Genomic DNA, 21,808 nt, shown 5'->3' with positions numbered 1-21,808 from the left:
CCACCTGGAGTTCTTTAACGTGCAACTAAATCTGAGCGCAAGGACCTACAGCATTTTCGCCTCCATCGAAAATGCAGGCGCCGCAGCCGGGACTCGATCCTGTGACTGGCGGGTCAGCAGCCAAGTACCTTAGCCAATAGACCACCGCGGCGGGGCTCGACACTAATGAATTTGTGGAATAACATAACTTTAATGTTTCCGCACTGAAGGTTCTACACTCTAAGCCAAAACGGAGCAACAGGGGTATAGGGGTTGCTCCTTTCAGGGAGCAATTGCATTGCCACTCCCATTACTCTCCTAAAAGGAGTAACTGCAGAGGGAGGAACCGTTGCTCCCCTTTCAGTTCCTCCTTCGGGAGACGAACAGTTACTCCATCCAGTTCCTCCCTGCAGACCAACAGTTACTCCCACCAGTTGCTCCCTGCCGACCAACCATTACTCCCACCAGTTGCTCTTCTAAGAGCAACAGTTACTCTTTACCGTTCCTCCCACGTGTTCGCAGTTACTCTCTGAAAACCAACTGCACATGCTTCCAGTTACTCCTTGGGGAAATGAGTATTTATCTCGAGTATGCTTGTCACACGCTTAACACATGGCGAGAGCTCCTTGGAAGAGCACTGCTTGGGTGCTTCTAACACAAAAAGTGGACAATATTGAAAGGAAAAGAAATGCTTTATTGTTCTTTTTATGAGGCGACGTGTGACCACACGTAAAAGTAGACTTTGCCACACCACAGCCAGCACTAAACAAACACCCTAATACATCAAAGGTTTTCTGCGTCATCCGTGGGAAAACAATCTTGAATTTCTAGCGTAGGGCAGTCTGTGTCATCATTGGTGAGAGAAGGGCAACTTCTCCAATTCTGAAGAACTCAAGTTTCGCAGCTGGTGTTTCCATCAGGCTAGCGCAGCAGAACGTCACCGCAGGCATATGTGAAGCATCTCATTGCTGCAAGAAAAAAAATAGAAGTGTGAGGTTAAACATGCCAGAATCAATTCATAACAATGAGTCACACACACTGCAGCAGCGCTTACATTCTAGGATGTCTACTGCAAAACGAAATGTGAAAAAAAGGAAGGTTCGACCAAACGTTACTTGGCAAGCCATATAAATGCTGATGTGGTAGACGCTCTTCACATGATATCTCAGACAGCAATATTCTGGAAGAAAATGTGCAGCACCTCAACAAGGCATATTTATAGCAGTTAAATATACCCTTAGGTTCAGTTAACTTGTTTCCTATACACAGCTGAGTGACATTTCTATGAGCCCATTCACCAGTGGGCATTCTAAATGAGGTCATGTGTGTGGCAAATAACACATACTGTCCGCTCATGTTAAAATACTTATTTAGCTCGTGCACATAGTTGCTCTCGATTCTACTGTTCTATCATACGCTGCTGCGTCTTGAATTGTGCAATACCTGTAGGCACAAGCCAAGCATGCAAAGCCTGCTTGAAAGCAACCATTTGCAGAGGCTACATGATAATCTTCAGTATATTTCTTTGTACCTGACGCAAACGGCTAGACAAAACTATAGACAAATAAATGTAGACCGTGCTACCTTCAAAAAATGCTTTAAATTTAAAAAACTAGGGTGCATTTGTTCACTCGGTTGACGAGTCACAGCCACGAGATATGTAAACGAAGCAATATATCTTAAGGCATGCACAGATATTCTGATTCTTTGTTTGACAGTGTCACAGATAGCTTTCCAATACATATATATTTGAGAGCAACAAGATGTGAAGCTTTTATTAGTTCAACGTCTTGTTGGTTCACAGCCAAACAGGTTACTGCTTGTTAGACAAATTGGAATAAGCACACCATGGTTTCCAAAAAAAAAGCATTATTAGAAGTTAGCTCCCGGTGTGAATGTCTGCCTATTTATTTTGTACTGCCTTCTACATGTGCCACAAAGACATTTGTTGGGGATGTGCTACCAGTCAAGCCAAGATCGCATACTTGGTCAATGTGATGGAAATACAAACATTAGAAACACTGTCACCTCTAGTAAGAGCATAACACTTCAGTATCTTGGACTAGCAAAGAGGTGCACAAGAAAGTTAAGCCCACTCTTGCGGAACTTTGAACGCGAATATTTCAGAGTGGGGGAGGTCAACATGCTGTGGCACTTTTTATTTATTTTTTATTTACATAGTTCCTGCAACGCCGTAGTGGCATTACTGCAGGGGGGTATACATAAGAAGTCATAGGAAACATTTCTGCGATAAGACGCCAAACATAGTGAAAAAATTCAATTGTAACAACTTATAAAAATAAAAAATATTTTAGTACAATATTGCACATGACAACAGGTACCAAAAGAGAAGTACATATGTCACAATTTCACAACGATGAGAAAAAAGCGCTGTTGTCACTCAAGTTCACTATACCTTCGGGAAGTTCATTCCAGTCTCTAATTGTTTTTAAAAAGAAGGAGTTGGCAAAAGTAGTGGTTTTGTACGCGTATTCTTGTATTTTATGTGAGTGTTGGCATCTTGTGGAACGATATGTTGGTGCTAGTAGGTATTCAGACTTATTAATTCCTGTTAGGTTATAATATATGCTATGCAGAAGTTTTAATCGAAGTTTCCGTCTTCTAGATTTTAGAGTTTCCCAGCCTAATATGGCCTTTATTTCTGACATACTAGCGAATGGGTCGTAGTTGTTGCTGACGAAACGGGCTGCCTGGTTTTGGACTTTTTCTATTGTTTTTGCAAGATACTTTTGAGCCGGGTCCCAGATAACACAAGCATATTCAAGTATAGACCTGACAAGAAGGAAGTAAAGAGTTTCTTTCACTTCTTTTGTTGCACAGTGAAAGTTTCTGCGAATAAAAAACAACGTTCTACTAGCCTTTGAGATCATTTGGTCTATGTGTCTGTTCCAATGGAACGATTCTGTCAAGTAAATTCCTAAATATTTACACTCGGGCACCTTTTTGACTGCCTCGCCATTAATACTGTATGTGCACTGGATTTTTGAAATGTTCTTTGCAAAGCTGATGTGGTTGCACTTCGAGATATTTAAGCACATATTCCACGTGGAGCACCAATGTGTTACCGTGTTTAAGTCATCTTGCAATAGTTCAGTGTCTGTGATTGAAGTAATGTGACGGTAGATGACGCAATCGTCTGCGAATAATTTTATGCAAGATTTTATGTTATATGCTATATCATTTATATAAACCAAAAATAACAGCGGACCTAGAACGCTACCTTGTGGCACGCCTGAAGTCACGTTTACATATGAAGACGTTTTAGAATTTAAAACAACACACTGTTTACGACCACTTAAGTAATTCCGTAGCCAGGTTTGCAGCTTAGCATTAATATTCAGTGAAGCCAGTTTAATATCTAACAGATTATGTGGGACCGTATCAAATGCCTTGCGAAAATCGAGAAATAATGCATCAACAATGTTGTTACGGTCAAGCGCAGTCAGTACGTCATGCTGAAATTCAGTTAGTTGCGTGACGCATGAACGACCCTGCCGAAATCCATGCTGGGAGCGGGCAAAAAAATGAGTAGATTCGAGATATTTGAACAATGCGCTATAAATAACATGTTCTAATAATTTGCAACAGGTTGAAATTAAGGATATGGGACGATAATTTTGTACATGTTTTTTGCTTCCTGCCTTATGTACAGGAACCACATTGGCTGTTTTCCAATCCCTTGGAATAACGCCGGTGTCTAGAGACAACTTGTACATTATGCATAAATATTGTGCGATAATAACGTGACACTTTTTAAGTACATGAGATGATATACCGTCAGGCCCTGTAGCCTTAGAGGTGTCCAGAGTACGCAGCAGACTATCCAAACCAGCGTAGTCGATTTCAATTTCCGCCATTTCATTACCAATATTTTTTGAAGGTAGCATTGGAGAGTGTTCAGTTCTTTTTGAAAACACTGACTGAAAATAGGCGTTAAATGCTTCAGCTTTCTCCAAGTCATCCGTTATAGTTTTTTCCTGGGTTAAAAGGTCAGGGATAGCTGTGTCGTCTTTTCTGTTGCTCTTGACATACTTCCAAAAGAATTTTGGATTACACTTCAAGTCTGTGTTTAGCTTGTCAAAGAAGACACGCTTTGCCTGTTTTAGTTTTAACTTAAGCTCTTTGTTTACACTTTTGAGCTTTGTTTTATTTAGTGCTGTTCTCTTTTTAAGAAACCTTTTATGGGCATTCGCTGCTTTTCTAACAAGTTTGCGTATCTCAGAGTTGAACCAGGGTTTGTGCCTCTTTCTGCATCTTAGACACCTCTGAGGTACGTACATATTCACCAGCTCTGTAACCTTGTCACGGAAAATTTGCCACAATTCATCCATGCCGCATGACTCCGATATGCATAAAAAAGTGGGATAATACAAGACCAGCTCTTCGGAAATGGCATTAAAGTCCCCTCTGTCGTACATGAAAACATTTCGAGGGGTTTGCTTACACGCAGGTATTCTAGAAACGTTTAACTCTGCAACAACGCAACTATGATCACTAATTCCTGGACATACGTTTGTGTGAAGAATAACATTTTCGTCATTGCTTAGTAAAAGATCTAGTAAAGCGTTAATCCGAGTTGGTTCGTTCACATATTGTTGTAGCCCATAGACACTCATTAGTTCTGAAAAGGCAGAACAATTTCGATTTTTTTGTGGGGCTACACAGTCGGAATCCCATTTCATATCGGGCAGATTGAAATCCCCTCCCAGTATTACGCAGTGAGATATTTGTGATAGTATGTCGGAAAGTTGAATCAAAGGTTCATTGTTGTGGTCAGGTGGGCGGTAAAATGATCCAAAAACGATGTTGTTTCCCTGGGGAAATTGGACGCGGCACCATACTGATTCAGTTTCATTATCAAAAACAACTTCTTCGCTGGCAAGGCTACTTGAAATTAAAAGAAACACGCCACCACCGTGCCTGTTTCTATCTTTACGGTACACTGTAAAACCTGGCGGAAATATTTCTACATCCAATACTGTGTCGTCAAGCCATGATTCGGTACCCATAACGATTTGCGCTTTCACCGTTTCAAGTAAGATTGTAAACTCATCAGTTTTGTTTTTTAGGCTTCGACAGTTGACCACCAACAATACTGGTGTAAAGCTTTTTGTGATGGTATATTTCCCATTTGTTCTTAAGCTAGAATGATCATGTCATTTCCGCCCCAATATCTGAGCATGCGCCCGAAGAGGAACTGGTTGGTGCATGTCAGTATCCCAGGCAAATGCTTGTCCATTGATTACCAGCTTATCGTAACTTAAATGTACACGATTTTTCTTGTCGAGCTGTTTTTCTTTACTGTACTTCCAAAGCTGCCGGCGTTTTTCTTGAACTGCCTTGCTGAAGTCTTCTGATACGCTGTATGACGTCCCCTTGAATCTGTATGCATTTCGCAGAACAGATTCTCTTGATTTCGATCCTGAAAAGCTAGCAATTATTGGACGAATTCTTTCTGTTTTGTAGGCCCCGAGACGATGAGCCCTTTCTATTGCTATATTTTCCAGCTTTAATACATCCGTACAGACAGACTTAACTAGATTTTCGGATTCTTCCCAAGTTTCCTTTGGATGACTATCTGGTATTCCAAAGAATACCAAGTTTGTTCTCCGGCTTCTGTTTTCTAAGTCGTCTAGTTTGTCAGCGAACTTCTTTTCTGTTTCCTCTAGTGAAGTAAGGCGCTTTTCAATTACATTAGTTTTAGTAACCACGTCGTCCAGCTTTTTCCGAAGCTCATCCTGAGTTTTAGCAATGCCCGACAGCTGTTGTGTGTTTCGTGGGTTTTAAACCCACGAAACATCTGCAGAAAACAGGGTAAAGGCAAGTCAAGAAACGCTGTTATGAAGGCCTGCGCATGGACAGCTTTGTGAATCTAGGCCCAAGTGTTATGCTTTGTGCAAGCCAAAATCCATGTAAATAGGGAAAGCATACTTTTAGGAGTACCAGCATAAACAAATCTTGGCAGTTGGCTTTTTAGTACAAACAGCAATCCCTGCAATGAAAACATAAACATTTTATCTTAACGGTAACAGTGTGAGCACACACACGGCCAGCGGAGCCATGTCGAATTGTCAGTGCCAGTGTAACCATGTGGCATAGTGAACTATTCTCTGGCCAACACATGCACAGTTTGCCCCTAAAATGCGATGCTTTCATATACGTAGTACAAAAAGTCTGCACATACCAAAATTCACTTGCTTTCTGTACTTTAGCATCGTTGGGAGCATCTTTATCTGCAGTATAACCAAATTTGTGTCATATCCCTGAAAAAAAAGTAAAATACATGCATCAAATATTGTTTCATTTGGTAGCAGTGAAGTCAGGTTAAGAACAGCCAAGTGGGAATCAGCCTAATTATGTGCATGCGGCAAATCCCAAACGGCGTTATTGAGGTTGTCGAAATTTTCGTCGATTGGTATTAACGTCGATATGTGACTTTAACGACATGCCAAGTTTTCACAGCGCATAAAGATTTCATGATGCAGAATAATGACAGCGCTAACGAGAACATACAGCATTTATGATTGTCTTTTACAATATTCAGTTTTGCTAAGGTTTTGCATCACTAAAGAAATCTGAAAGATTTGGGTCATTCCTCCTCCAATTGTTCTGTCAATATGTAAACTGCTCGCTTGATGGCGCGCTTATAAAATAGTACGTTCAACGCAGAGGTGAAGCAAGTGACGCAGTGATGTGGGCAGATTTTTTTTTTTTTTAGGCGTGCGGGGAGGGGGGGGGGGGGGGTCCGCTTATCTGAATAGGCCGGGCAAGCGAATATGGTCGTCAATTTGGGCTCCCTACGCCCGGCCTAAAAAAATTCTGCGCGCGACCGCCTGGCTATGCCAGTGAAGTGATGCGACAATGATTTGTTCACTTACTGATTTACATACACTTTACATTTCTAAAAAATGCGGCCCAAGGCCCCAACACTCAGCCGTTAACATTACATAAAGCCAATGGTAGAAAAGTGCCAGTATGAATGCAGCTACAACCCCACCCCAATGTTTTTTCAAGCAAAGTAGTGTTGCGGAAATGAACTTTTAACTGCAAAAGTACACTGGCACTGCAGTGGTGACAGGGGAAGCAAGAGGGTATGCAGGCGGTAATAGAGGTAATTTAGTCCGATACGGCTAGCAATGGATACGGTGAATAAGAGCAAATCATTTCTCTTTCAATAGCGCAACCACTCAACAATGTATTGTAAGAGCATTAAATGTTGCTGGAAATGCCACTCACCTGCACGCTGATGCATGTACAGTCCTTTGTCCGACGAGCGAACAGGCTTGCAGATAGCTGAAGACGTGTTTACGATGTGTTTGTTCCACCCAGCAGCAAAATCCACAACTACTTCGCGCTCCATAAAGATAAATATACACTAACCTTCATCACGAATAAGTAGAAACGCAAATCTGCGACACACACACACGATCAAAGCATAGCTCACAAGCTCGCACGTCCATGTGCTCGCCAACCACAGACCATATGAAAATGAGTAAGTAGTGCGAACGCGAACCTAGTTGCGCCGAAAAAAAAAAAAAACGTCGAGCAGCGGCAGCACAGGCGTCAGCGCAATAATTTCAGTGTGCTCTCCTAATACAATTATAAAAAAAAACTGAGGTACACTAAAACTCATAAATAAATATAAAAAGTTGAGTGTAATTTTTATTTAGTGCTAGTCAACATAAACACTGAATAAAAATTACTTTGTAACTTACATCGTTTGCTACACTAGCGCCACACTTGTCGTGCGGGCGCAGATGGCGCAGATTTGTCATTCTGCCCTGAAACTACACGGTGAAGCGTGCTACTAAGTGTATGGCTGATGAGAAGCGCGTCTGGGTCCGCTTTTTTTTTTTTCTTCTCCGATATATCTGGGCGGGGGGGGGGGGGGGGGGGGGGGCTCCTTACGCACGTGTTTCGGTGCTTGATCGACTTTGAAGCCCTTACTTCGCGGACGAGCGGCGTGTCTAGGCTTTTTTTATCGTTGTTTTGCACGTGTTCCGGCGTTCGGTCCGCTTTGACGTGCCAACTCTCCATTCTGCTGCTGCGTGTGTTAGGTATTTGCCGTACTGTATTCTCAGGCCTTCTGTGTTCAGCCAGCGCTGCTATCTTATTATCTACGGATGCTAAAATAAATCACTGTTTTGGTTTGGTGAAGCTTGGCACACAGAGCAAACAATAATCTGGCCCATGAATATCAATGTGGGCGGCATGCATATTTGTGTGCGGTGTCCTGCCGGGGAGTAACCGTTGCGTGACGAGAGCATTTACAGCGGTTCCTCCTTCCGTTGCTCCCTTACAAACTTAAGATGAATACAGTTGCTCCCCCATTCTCGAACAAGTCGGCCATCTTGTTCCGCTTGGTCTTTTCGGAGAGTAACAGTCGGTCTGAAGGAGTAAAAACAGCCGTTGCTCCCATTTTGGCTATTTTTGGCTTAGAGCGTACAGTGACTGCCCCTGAATCAGGGCACACACACAGTTTTCTTATTTCGGGCGAGAGTGTTCTTATCGCTGGCGCCCGTGTTTGGAGACATCGCCGCGACGCGCAGGCGCAGAAGCGGCGATGCATCGATTCGCCATAAATTGCTGAAAATGTTTTTGTAGATATTTGTACATATGTGCATGCCATTTTTCTAAAAAGCTGGGAGAGCACGCTAGTGCAGTCTAGTTACTCAGAAAATAATATAGTGAGTCCACCACCATCCACCTTCATCCACTAAACCTATTTATATGTACAAACTTCGCACTTATGTATTGAAGGTTGCGGGTTTGATAACGGTCATGGTGGTAGCATTTAAATGAAGGCCTAATGTTAAGAACCCCTGTATGCTGTGCGATATCCGCGCAGTTTAAATAAAACCAGTTGGTCGGCACCTCTTCAGCCCTCCATTAGGGTGCTCCTCATAATCAATCGTGTTTTGACACTCAGACCGCAATTATTATTATTATTATTATTATTATTATTATTATTATTATTATTATTATTATTATTATTATTATTATTATTATTATTATTATTATTATTATTATTATTATTATTATTATTGTTTCGAATTAAGTACTGGAAGCAGGACATAGGTAGTACCGGTACAGGCACAACAGAAAAACTAAATAAAAAAATGAACTCAATTACGAGATGAGTGTACATTAAATACTACATAACGCAATCCAGTGAATATTCAAATAAGAAGAGCAAATGTTCAATGCGAATCCCTCAATATCAATTACAAGAAATCTGTTACGAACGCCGTGACTTATCACACGGCGCTCAAGAAGAAAATGTTAAAAGGTATACTGTTATGTTCTTCATTAGCTGCAACTAAATAATGCGGATGTTGATCGACGAAGCCCGTGAGTTTTAAGAAAGTTAGCCAGACGATGTTAGATGCGTTAACTGACAAAATAAAGCGGGAGCCTTGTGAAATCATAGCATCCATATTAAAACGCGCTCTTACATGGATAGGAAAGGTCAGTTAACGAGCACACACTATGCCGGTAGAGTTACTGCTCACATTCGGCAGTGATAAACCACGCTGCTTCTCTTCTGACTGGTTTGAGTGCTAATGAACTATCCATGTTCGCAGTACCCGTTCGGAACATCAATACTAAAGCTTTATTCCTGAAACAGTATTTCATGTTTCACCGCATCCCTGGCAGGAGGAGACATGCTCAAGAGGCCTAAGCTAAATTTTTCGGAATATACTCGATTGAACTTACTTCCCTATATCGAGGAGACTAATGTCCCGTGAAGACGCTTCTTGCGATAAGTTAGCGTAGAAGTTGGGAGTCGCTAACAAAATACGGTGAGACTTTGAAGGTGAGCCGCTGTTAAGCTAGACATAAAGAGGCAAAGAGGAAAAAACTAGTGAGTGAAGTGCTTGCTATAGTTGCCGTTACACCGGCGCTGAAAGACGACACGTGTTGTCATTAATTAAATGAGAAAAAGTAAACGCAGCGCAGGATTGCAAAGTAATGTTATTTTTAGATTCCAGGAACAAATACAATCAATGTGGCACAGTTTAAGGGTCGCTTGTTGTTTACATAATAGCGATGTTATCCACTTTACGTTTGGGTCACATATTCGTGAAGGCCTAACTGGCTGCCGTATAAATAAGAAATAAAATGTCTCTGAGGCACCTAATTATCCCTATGGAAATTTAATTGGGAATCACATTAAGTACAAGCGTTTAAACTGTGCCCATACTATATCGACACCAATGTCACGCGATGTTACCCCATGATTTCATTGCTTGGTCAGGTGACTTTGTAGCATAAGTTTCTTACGTGGTCATGTGAGTATGTGACTTCATCACTTCGTCTTAATCACGTTACATCACAACTGAAAGTTGATATGTGGGGTTTAACGTCCCAAAACCACTATATGATTATGAGAGACGCCGTAGTGGAGGGCTCCGGAAATTTAGACCACCTGAAACAACTGAAAGTTCTTACGTGGTGTCGTGACTACGTCACATAAATTGATCTCTTGGTCATGTGCTCGAATTAGGTCAGCTCAATTTCTTTTTAAATGAATCCACGCAGAAGCGGGATGAATGATGCATCTTTGGCTTCAACGGGTATATAATGCCTTTGCGCTACAATTTTTCAAAGAGAAATTTATGTAAGGGTAATTGTCGTAGTAAGTGAGGTGGTTAGTAGAGTAGGTCAGAGGCATAACAGTTAACATTACGGTTTTATTATATTGTTCTGGTAGTAGATGGCCAACTTGAGCCTACAATTTGACAACAATAAAAGTACCTAAAATTATAATATTCGATGTATAATTTAATGTAATTACAGTTTTACTACAATAGGTAGTATATCTGAGTCAACACTACCACAGTTTTCTTCTCAGCGAAAAACTACTTGCGAAACATCCTTTTTCCAGAATACGCCCCATTACAATCGTTACATAGCCCTATCGAAATTTGTTATAGGTTATTTGATTTCCGTCTTTCTCGATTTTTAGGTCAGGAACAAGATGACAGTTTTTCGCTCACAGCCAAAGACGCCAAAACGAATATCGAAGCCGGAATTTTCGAAAAACAAGCTCTGCAATGCTGTTGCATCAATATTGTATCTGCCTGAAGCTTGTCTGCTTATGTTTAGTTGTATTCGAAACAAACTTCCACCAAAACCCCCTCCCCGGCTTTATTAAAAAGAATCACATAATTCAAACACGACGAACTAATTAGTTTCTTGTTACGACAGTGTTCACGCAGTGAGCGATTATTGGCGCAAACGTACTGATTGACAACGGTTTAATTTGCTTGCCAGACAGAAATTGAATTACGGAGCCTCACTCTCGAAATTCGAGCTTGCCTTTTCCCTGTTTCATTATGCAACGTCGGTCCTAATTAGGCACTTTTCACTTGAACTGTGGTGTTCTGTGCCACTTTTCTCTTTGATTTAACACAATGACGCGAAGAGTTTATTTCATTAGTACTTGTGTCTGCATTTTTCTACCCGCCGCACTTGTTTTTCTCTTTTTTAAAAACAAGCGACTGCTCAGTGTGCCGTTTTCTGTTATCTGATGTCTAAGACGATGCTTAAACGCTAGGACTGCCTATTGCGCGGCTCTGTTCTGTTCTGTTGCAAATGCCTCGCTGTGGAGAGATTGAGGTTCATATTACCTCGGCTACTTCATATCGATAAGCTCTGCAGGGGGGAAAGATCATAACGAAAGTTCTTCAAGAAGCGTGCTGCTGCGAACTCGTGCACTAAAATGACCTATCCAAGAAAAACAACACATGATGATGTTGTCGTTGTCTTATTTCTTTTTTTTTTTCACAAAATGCCATACATAAGCGTTAATTATAACTTCTGCAAGTTTTATATCGTTCTCTCTTTCGCTGTTGTTGATTTTATGCACCTCAAATCAAGAATCCTGTTCTTTTTTTTTTCTTTCGCATTGAATAATGACACCTCTTTCAAGAAATTGGCGTGTCACTGGCTCCTCAACGCTCAGCCGGCACATTTGCTTTTTCTCGTAACGCTTATACACCATAGACACACACAAAAAAGAAGTACTTTTTGCAAGACATCTTTACTCTAAGTGCTCACCATCCACGACGACCGTGTGTGTGCCTAATGGTCCAGCGTGTAAGAGAGAGAATACTAAGTACGTCCGGAGAGACAGAAGCCACAAATACGCGAGGAAACTAATACAAAGTGAAATAGAGAAATGGATTCTAACTGGAAGTTTAGACATCCCTAATGCAAGAAAAAGAATGTAAAGGAAAGAACCTCGCAGCTGACAGTGCAGGCGACCGTGGCTTCCTTATTGCTCGGGATACATCAGCTCACGCTCGCTGGGGCGAGTCCGCAGGGGTTGGGTTATCGCGGGGTCGGTCGGCTTCAACAAGCCGAGGAAACGCTTTCCGACAGCCATCAATCTTGACAGGGACGCTCGCTACGGGTCCTCTTCTTCCCGCCAATGGTCAAGACCACGGGTTCGCCACGGTCATCCGCCTCGACGACGCCAAGGTCCGTTTTCGCCGCTTATCGGTCGTCAAGTCGTCCTTTATGATCCTCCATCTCTGTTCCACCACTGGCAGGCATCTTCATTTTATTTTTTTTCCTTTTTCGTTACATTTATGTCATGCGTGTATCAATTTCATGACCCTCGCCACCCCCGAGGGCACTCTGTTACCGCAATCTCTCGCCTCGTCGTCCCTCCCCGACTCGAACGTTCGTCCGAGTGAAAATGTATTTCTGAGAAAGAAGAAAGAAAGAAAACCCGACAAATAACTCGAGTAATAAGCTTGGGGAACCGGAGTGATTTTCATCCCATATACGGCGCCCTCTCTACGGCGACACCGGGCTTTCTTGAGCGTGCCGTGAAACCGATCTCGCGAGCCCCCCCACACGCGAGTCGCTCGCTTGTCGCGGCACGCTTGAATTCCTGAGTGGTTTTTCACGAGCGAGTAACTTCCTCTCTTTCTGCGGCAATCTCCATCGCTTTCGCATCCCTGTCTCATTCCTCTTGCGTCTCCCCTCTCAACTTTTAGTCGTGTTCATTCATCTTTCGTTCCTTCCTTGTACACTTCGTTCTTCGTTCTTTTTTTACTTTCTTCCTCAGCTCGTTCTCACTTACTCGTTGGCGTGTCGCGTCACCCAACATTGCAAGCAACGCGGCCGGAAAGCGCCATGTTATAACCCTCGCTGTGCCAACTGGCTCGTAATCGACACCACGTGCCTTGACGATGATGGAAGACCTGCTCCCTACGTCCCTACATCCCATACCCACCAAGCCACATTTCGTCCTTCTCACCTACACTGTGTCTTCGCTGCACCGCGGTACGCTACCAACGGAAGCTCGATAGCATTAGGCAACATGTTCGGGGCGACATGGACAGGGTAAAGACCTATTAAACGTTCGCAGACAGCGGCCAGCGCCGTCGACATAGTGAGGCGTAGCGACGACGTCACGGCGCTTAGATGCCACCTTGTATAATCACGTGACAACTGGCGCAGCAGCTGAAAAGCTGCTTCCGAGCACAGCCTGTCGGGAGCCTCCCGAACACGCGAGCGCTCGGAGGCAGCGTTCCAGCTGCTGCACCAGTTGTCACGTGATTATACAAGGTTTAAGGCTGGACGGAATCTAAATGCCACGATGTCGCTACAAGCGCCTTATAATATAGGCGCCGCCTACCGCTGTTTACAAACATAAAATAGGTATATACATGTGCACCTGAATGTGCGTTCATGTATCGATCGCAGCGGCCACCTGCGGAATTGATCAATAGTGTGGACGCGCACGCTGTTAGGAAGAAGCTGAGAGTAAAGTCTTTTTTTATTCGTTTTTGATGCTGTCGCTGGACCACGACCATTACAGTGAACGAAGTGCTTGCGGATGCCTCGGGTCTTTGCATCGGTCATGAGACAGACCGGTAGAGTATGCGGGACTTGGAGCATTGAAACTAGCCCAAAGGGAATATAAGCTAGAAAGAAGGAACTGCACATCAAACTACCCACACGTTTCACCTTTCTCCCGCTTCAGAACGAAACTTTGTTCCTATTTTGCCGCAGCCGCGTGTCTCTAGAAGGTTGGCGAGTATAAAAATCTAGCTCTCATAAATTTTTTATTACAAAACATGCAGTTTTCGAAGAAAGAAAAGGAGCTTATAGGAGACGTGAAAAGAAGGCACTCTCTTGAGCTTTATTTTTATGCGTTTTTGTCTTTATGAGCTCCGAACTTATACTAGATTATAAGCTGAACTCTACAATTGAAGGGTGGGAAAAAATAAGTAGGATAAGATGAACAAGTGTTTCCTTTTGAAGTGAGGAACCAGTAAAATACATTATTCAGGAAATTCGTGCCGCTGTTTCGTCGCAACTACTTCCGCGGCTGAGAAGTGTCCTAATACTGCTGAAAGCCAGACCCGCGCTTCCAGTGAGTTTGTAAGCTTGTGCAAACCTCAAGAAGTGGGACAACTATATCCCAATATGTCTCACCATGAGATCGAAAATAAAAGTTTAGATAGAAGCAGCAGAAGCAACACGAACTCTCTCAGAAAGATACGCTCTTTCTTTTTGTTCCGGTTAACGTCAGTTTGCGAGGTTTCGCGAGAATATTTCCTTATCCCATCGGCCTGGCAGTGGCGTTTTTTTCCCGCAACCATTATCCATCACCCGCGTTAGCATCACTCGGCGAGATCGAGTGTCTGCAGCGAGGGGGCAAAATGCGGAGTAGGTGCGGTGGGAGCTGCGCGTGGAGCTTCGACCCCTTTTTTCGGGAAGCACGCCTTTGTTTATTGGGGTGCGTGCAGCCAACCAGGACCATAACAAACACGACTCATCTGCGCAAAGTGGTTGCGCGAGCTGCACTACTTCAGCTGCACTAGTTCCATTCCGGCGTCCCGCCTACCCCTTTCGAAATGAGGAGTAAACGAAAAACAAAGAAAGAGGGAGAGTAAGAAACAAAGCAAGCTTTTCTGCCCTTCTCTCTTTGTTCCCTCTCCATTTCCCTTTCTCGTTGTTCCATACGCGGTGCGGAACTCGCCTAACAGCGCGCCGAGCCTCCCCTCATCCGGCCTCGGCCCACTGAAGCACACAGGCATGTTGGTTATGTTTGCATCGGCGTTCCTCGCATTCAGGAAGCCGGATCGGCAAAAAAAAAGAAAAAAACGGGGCTGCGTGAGTGGGCATGCCTGTTCGCTCGCTGCGTTCACGGTGTGCTAAGGCTCGTGGTACCGCCGCTGGCCGCGTGAGTGTGTTCGTGCGTTGTGCGTGCGTGTACCGAGAGACAAGGAGCGAACGCAAAGCTCTTCTTTCTGTTTGCTTTCTCCCCCACGCCGAACTCATTTTCCTCGCGTGCCACAGCCGTCTCCTCTTCTCCCACTGCAGCCGGATGGGAAGAGCGAGGTATCTGTTTACCCCACCGGAATAGTCCGGCCGCGGCGAAAAGAGCAGCTCTCCACAGACTGCTGACGGACGCTCATCCGCTTTTTCCCCTCGACCCACTGTCGCCCTCCTACCACTCAAACGCCCAATTCCGCGTCCACACCCTCCCACCCCTCCGTCAGCCATTCCGAACCCGCCTTCCGTACAGCGCGCAGCGGCAGCTCTGTTAATACACGATTGTCCTTCAAGCGCGAGCCGTGCTCATGAATAGGACGCCCCGCTGGACCTCGCCCCGCAGCTAAAGGCCCGCGGGCCGGGCACGCGACCCGCTGACTCTGTTTTTCCTCGCAAACAGGATTTGCTACTGTTACGATTATGCGCCGAATGCATCGCGCTCCGTAGAGGCCTTACCGCGGCAGTGATTGGCGCGGCCCCTGGTGGGAGCGCGAGTTTTCCCGGAGTGACGACGGGTGCTCTGTCAATACTCGTTGGCTGGTTGCCGCTACAGCGCGGGCACGTGCGCTCTTAGCGCGCTGGATGGCCGTGGCGTGGCAGCACAACACGAAAAAAGGATTGCTATTTCGCCAACAGGCACGCCACGGCTGCCTCGTATGTTTGCGTAATCACGATAAAGAAGAGTGCGCTCGATGGGAAGAGTAAAGGTAGGAAACACTCATTTATTGAAGGGGAGATCTGTGACTCTTTAGGCGGAAGGCCGATGAACTGCTGGCGTGGAAAACAACAAGTAGCATTCACGTCTGTCACGGGCCGATCTAAATCTACAATGAAGAGAACATATGTATTCGCGCAGAATCTTGCCAGAAAGTTGAGTAGCGCAGAGTTTTTAGCGTAATGAAGCGTATAGTGGTGACTTTCCCCTGAACTTCGTTTTCAGGCGGCACCGGCTAGGCATCTCTCATTTCTCTAGCATTCCTGGATATCCGTAATGTCCCGAAAAAACTCCTGCTCTGCGTACATTGAAATAAGTATGTGGCAGTAAACTGTCGCGTAAGTTTCCTTACATGTAATTTTCCGTACATGTACAACACTCTACGAGTATACTTTACATGAAAGTTCATTAGCGCATTTTACCATCACGAAATACTGAAATGCCGGCTTTATCGCAAGTGTTCTCCATTCACATTTTTTTAGTATCCACAGTAAAATGAATTCATACAGTTCACATATATTCACACTCTGCGCACGTGATCGCCTTGCACCCCCCTCCCCATTATGAAAAAAAGCAAAAAAAAAACTTGGGCACAGCCATCAAGACATTTGTCTTCAGAGTGTGAGGACGTGGGTTCAAATTTCATGTTCGCCAATAAATTTCATTTCGTTTTATACCTTTATTTATATAGAGCGACGATATTCTTATGCTACAGAAAGACATACGAAAGGAGAGTGTTTTTCTTGATTTGACGCATTCTTATGCATTCAAAAGTAGGAATTCAATGTCTGTTTCCATGCTTCTAAAGGGCGACGTTCTGTGTGGTTCGACAAACGAAACAATCATTCGGTGCCTATTTCTGGTCTTCTTGTGCAGCATATCATTTATCGTCTTTTTCAAGTCACTTATCGAAGTCCTTCTCCATCTTGCTCAGCATGCGGCAACTCAGTTTTGGCTGAAGTACCTAAACTGTGCGGCTTATGCAGTAAAAAAACTGATTCTGAACGCAGTATTTTTGAATTTATCTTGCGATAATCTCTCAAACAAATCCTCCATCTAGCGATATTAATTCGTTGCCAACATAACAATGGCTCAACCCTTCCACGGCTGAAATGCTATAATTATGGTATCGCACCCCAAAGAGTGTTATCATTAGGCTTATACAAAGATGATATTTAAGACTTGACGGAATTTCCTCCCACAAATCACGCATAGGTATTTGTTTTCGTGTTTGTAGATGAAGAAAGATTGTATTCCCATCAATCACGGGCAGTGCCATTCAAGTTAGATTACCTGGTGGGAATGCTACCTGATACCCTTTTAGCGAAGTAGAAAAGTGCGCATTTCATTCCAGGGTGCACTCTGCGTCATCTGTAAAGCATAATTTACCGCTGTCTATAATTCGATTAGTGATGGCATACGCTCTACTGAGAATTTCACGATGTTTCCTTCCTAGATTTTGTCAATGCAAAATTGGAAAAAAATTGCGCAAACCAAAAAATTTGATTGGCTTATAAACAGCTAAAACTTAAGTTTCAACATAATTAGCCTGGCATCATATTTCGCCCCCAACGATAACCCGCAATCTAGTGGTATTAATTCTAACTGACTAGTTGTGCATGTAAACTTGGGCCTTTCCCCACATGAGGTATACTTGATTAAGGCACAAGTTTATGCTTCCATATTTGTATATGAAATAATATTGTTTTCCCAATTGTTACAGCTAATTTCGTAGCGAAGATAGGGCAGAGCCAACTCATAGAAGATTACCTGTCGTTAATGTCACCTGGTACATTTTTAGCAATAAACAGGCTGCTGAAAATGACGTTCTGTGGCTTCCCCAAAGTTAGGCAATTAGTGGTTCATTGAGATCACTTCCGCAAATCAGTTACAGTATGTCTTCAGGTGGACAAGAAATGCTACGATAATCATGGTTGCTCACTACCAAGTCAATCGAAATCAATAAATAAATTTTTGCTTGCACCATAAGCAGTTATGTCTGCATTGAGCAGTTAGAAACCGCCATACTTTTGCACAGTTCTGTATGGTAGAATTGTTTTCGCATGTCTCGGCGGAGATACAATTGGCTGAAAAGTTTCATTCGGCATCGCATGATATATTTTAAAAGCCAGCGAGGAACGACGCAAAGCTAACATGGCTGTTGCGTGCGGCACTTCTTATTACGAAAAATCTTATGTGGTGTAATGCCCCAAAATCACCGTACGATTATGAGAGACGCCGTAGTTGAAGGCTCCGGAAATTTCGACCTCCTATATGGTTCTTCTACGTGCACCAAAATATGAGCACACAGGCCTACATCATTATCGCCTCCATCGAAAATGCAGCCACGAAAGCCGGGATTCAATTCCGCGACCTGCGGGTCAGCTGCCGAGTACTTAGCAACTAGACCACCACGGCTGGTCGGGCCGCTACATGGCATTCAACAAAAATGTAAAGGTGGAAAACCAGATGTGCTTGCAAAGCATGACTGCAGATTGTGTAGCTCACCAAGTCGGCAGGACGCAATCAAACTATACACGCACACAACAAGCAATGCTTTCAGCAGTAAATTTTATTTCCTTTTCTGGTGGAATAGGTACAGAAACATCAGCTAGGAAAGAGTGAGTGACTGGGTATAACCGAGAAAAAACAAACGAGGTTGCGCAAGATGACCTTCTACCAACGCCATACCAACTAGTCACAAATATCTTCCCAAGGTGAAATATAACGATGAAGAAAGGTTCGCAGTTTTTTTATCTATGACGCGAGTAAATCTGCTTCTTTTTTGCATAGGTCAACTGACGCCATGCTTACGCACAAGTCACTCGGGCGTATGATTTCAGCTGTTTAAGCTTCTTGCCCTTTTTTCTGACTTGTGCAGCAGCTTTCGAAAATTACTCGACATGTGCAATATCTACAGTGGATTAAACTGTGTCCTGTGATTAGTTTTTTTACGTTGTAATCATCCTCATTTAACATGTCATTTTGCAGTCTGTCGCATTCAGATTGCAGACAGCGGAGTGCGAAGGCAGATTGCAGACAACCAATCACAACGCCCAAAGAGTATTGACCCTCTTCAGTCTTCACTTTCTGTGCTGCGGCCATTCCGAGCACTCCTCTATCCTAGTACAATATAGTAAATGTTAACATCATCTTTGCTTATACATCCGCCCAGTTATCAGACGAAACACCACACGCAACTGCAGCGTCAGGCCAGGGTTGTGTTTTGTCTGGCATGCGCAATCATACGAACCGCAACTGAACTGCGCAACAGAAAATATCAGAGCACGAAGGCTCTAAAAGACTTCTTCCAAGTATAACTATGTAGAAACATGATGACCTCTAACTTTTTTTACAGAAACATACCCACTTCCCCCGTCATTAAGTTCGCTTTTAATCTTACCTAATTGTGAGACTTGTAGCCTAATTATGATTTTAGTTTGCGCAACGTTTGATACATAATTTTCTTTACAGAGCTGGTCTTTACGTGCCTTCTAGCACTTAATGTTAAGAAAACGACAACGCCTTCTGTTAATCACCATGAACGCTATTTATCCCAAATTGAGCTCGGTGTGGTTTCTAAACTGAATATATCCCTTTCGGTTATCTGCTCAGACATGGCGTGTGCTGCATTGATGACCACACGATGTTTTTCTGCCAGAGTTCATTTGTGCAAAATATCGACGAATGCGCAAGCTAAAAATCAGCTTGTCGTGTAAGCTTATGAGGGTTGGATTCCGGCATAGCTATCCTTGCATCTCATTTGAGTCACAAGGTTTACTTGCAGTCTAGGGGCATTTTTAAGCCCAGCTGGTGATGCATCCTAACCAAATCATTTCGGCTAAACATCGTCTTGCCGAATCTATTCGAATGCAAAATAGGTGGGCCAGAAACCACTGCCGACATATGGCATGTAGACACATATTCTATTCCTGTGCTCATTTACATACTTCTAGCATGGTATCGCATTATGCACGTTCATGGGTGGTAAAGAAATAAAATACTAACAGAACTAATCAAGCACACTTCGATCGGCATGCACGTCTAATTTTCTATTGAATATGCGTCTTTCTTTTCTTTTCGGTAGATGCTGAATGAAAGACTTTCATAAATCACATGCTTCTTTCATGAAGTCCCCTTTACTGCAGAAAAATGAAAATCTGTGATCAGGTGTGTCAGACTCTGGACAAAACTTTTTCCCTGTTGTGGGCTGAGTAACATTTTCCCTTATAAATGTTTAGCGAGAATAAACAATTCGGTGCTATGTACCTGAAGACATATCTTCACAAATGTTATTTTTCATAGGAACGTTTTTTTTTTGTCTGATAGCTGGCTTCACTAAACGTATGTCTCGCATCTTATTGACTGAAATATATTCATACAGTTTTTATAGCGTAGGACGTTTTTGTGAATACGGGCCCTCAGTTGCTAAATGGGTAAAAAAACGTCGCATAAATACTATAGTAAACTGCACAGTCGACTGTCTTTTAAAAGCAGAGTGCATTGCCTTTTTCATATGTAAGAAATCAATTTTGTTGTTCTTACTGATAAAATTTGCCCCCAGCTTTCTGAGGCTTGCAGATTGTTGTCGTAATCAGGTGGAAATGGTCAGACATATATATCTTTAAAACCTTTCACTTATGGTGGTGAAACAATGTAAATTCCATCTCAATTCATGTCAGACCTGGAGCACATTCGATGACAGGCAAAGTCGATGCAGAATATGGTTTGTGTGTGCGAGTCTACCTGAGCTAAGCGAAGCCTACAGAAAATTGGTGCAATGAAAGAAGTGATGTCATATAATTTTGTTTAGACAGAGGCAGCTATTGCCGAAATATTTTATGGTAAACGTCAGTGACATATGAGATACTAGCGTCTAGCGATATTTTTGAAGTGTAGTTCGATCGCAGCATATTTAGTTTAGTTCAAACAATAGCGTTGAAAGCGCTGTTATTTTCCATTACCAACGCACAATATTGTATACAAAATCACTAAAAATTGCGTATCTTCTAGTTCGTAATATGAAACTCGCAGTCTAGACGATAGTTATAGCGCGAAAACAGAATGACGACAAAGAGACAAAAAGGACACGAGCGCTAACTTCGAACAGTGGAAGATAGCACTCGTGTCCTTCTTGTCTCTTTGTCATCGTTCTGTTCTCGCGCTATAACTATCGTCATGTCATACCTACTAGCCCAAACTGCCACACTTCGCAGTCTAGGCAGAAACATTTTCCTAAAAAATTAGATTTATTATAGTGAGTTCAAGATTTGGAAATATATTTCAAGAAACGGTATCGGGTAAGGGTGCAAGCACCTTTTCGTTTCTCTCAGAGGCATCTTGGTACTTCGAGTCGGAGTGATCTGAATAATAAAAACTGAACACTGTAAGTGAATTACGCTTTTACGTTTGCCCATTGCATTTGTCGGACGTTTCCAATTATTTTTCAAACTGTAAGATAACATAACTTTCTCAATCACGTTGTTACTGGTCTAACATTAACTGCAGGGAACTAAGAACCGGTGAGCGTAGTTGTGTACTTTGTTATTGCTTTTGTAGTTTTGTGACCTTTCTCTCACCTGTATATTTTCTGAACGTTACGCGCATTTGCTGTGGTAATTTTTTAGTATTATAATGCCGACAGCTGTTTAAATTCATTCTTTTAAATTTATAACATTGAAGTAGCGAGTCCTTTCAGTGGAAACTGTTTTCTCGGTTTTCTAACTATTACAGAAGTAGAAAAAGCTGCTTCTTTTAAAACAACCTTGTTTATGCCTGCCTCACTAAAGCGTC

The 21,808-nt window shown here is 43.0% G+C and overlaps 1 protein-coding gene and 1 long non-coding RNA gene across 5 annotated transcripts in view; one reads left to right on the top strand and one right to left on the bottom strand.

Annotated features, from left to right (window-relative positions):
• The window catches only part of LOC119172789 (protein turtle), a 353,955-nt gene that overhangs the window by 193,842 nt on the left and 138,305 nt on the right, over nucleotides 1-21,808 (top strand). The gene's annotated exons all lie outside the window — the stretch shown is intronic.
• Nucleotides 5,795-7,461, bottom strand: LOC142813953 (uncharacterized). The gene is made up of 3 exons (XR_012894755.1): nucleotides 7,237-7,461; nucleotides 6,185-6,263; nucleotides 5,795-5,992 (listed from the first exon to the last, which is right to left on the bottom strand). It is a non-coding gene; the product is annotated as an uncharacterized LOC142813953 (long non-coding RNA).

This window comes from Rhipicephalus microplus, chromosome 4 (assembly GCF_043290135.1).
Source record: "Rhipicephalus microplus isolate Deutch F79 chromosome 4, USDA_Rmic, whole genome shotgun sequence".
NCBI lineage: Eukaryota > Metazoa > Arthropoda > Arachnida > Ixodida > Ixodidae > Rhipicephalus > Rhipicephalus microplus.
The sequence above is the reverse complement of the archived record's forward strand: the minus strand, read 5'-3'. Positions and strand labels throughout refer to the sequence as shown.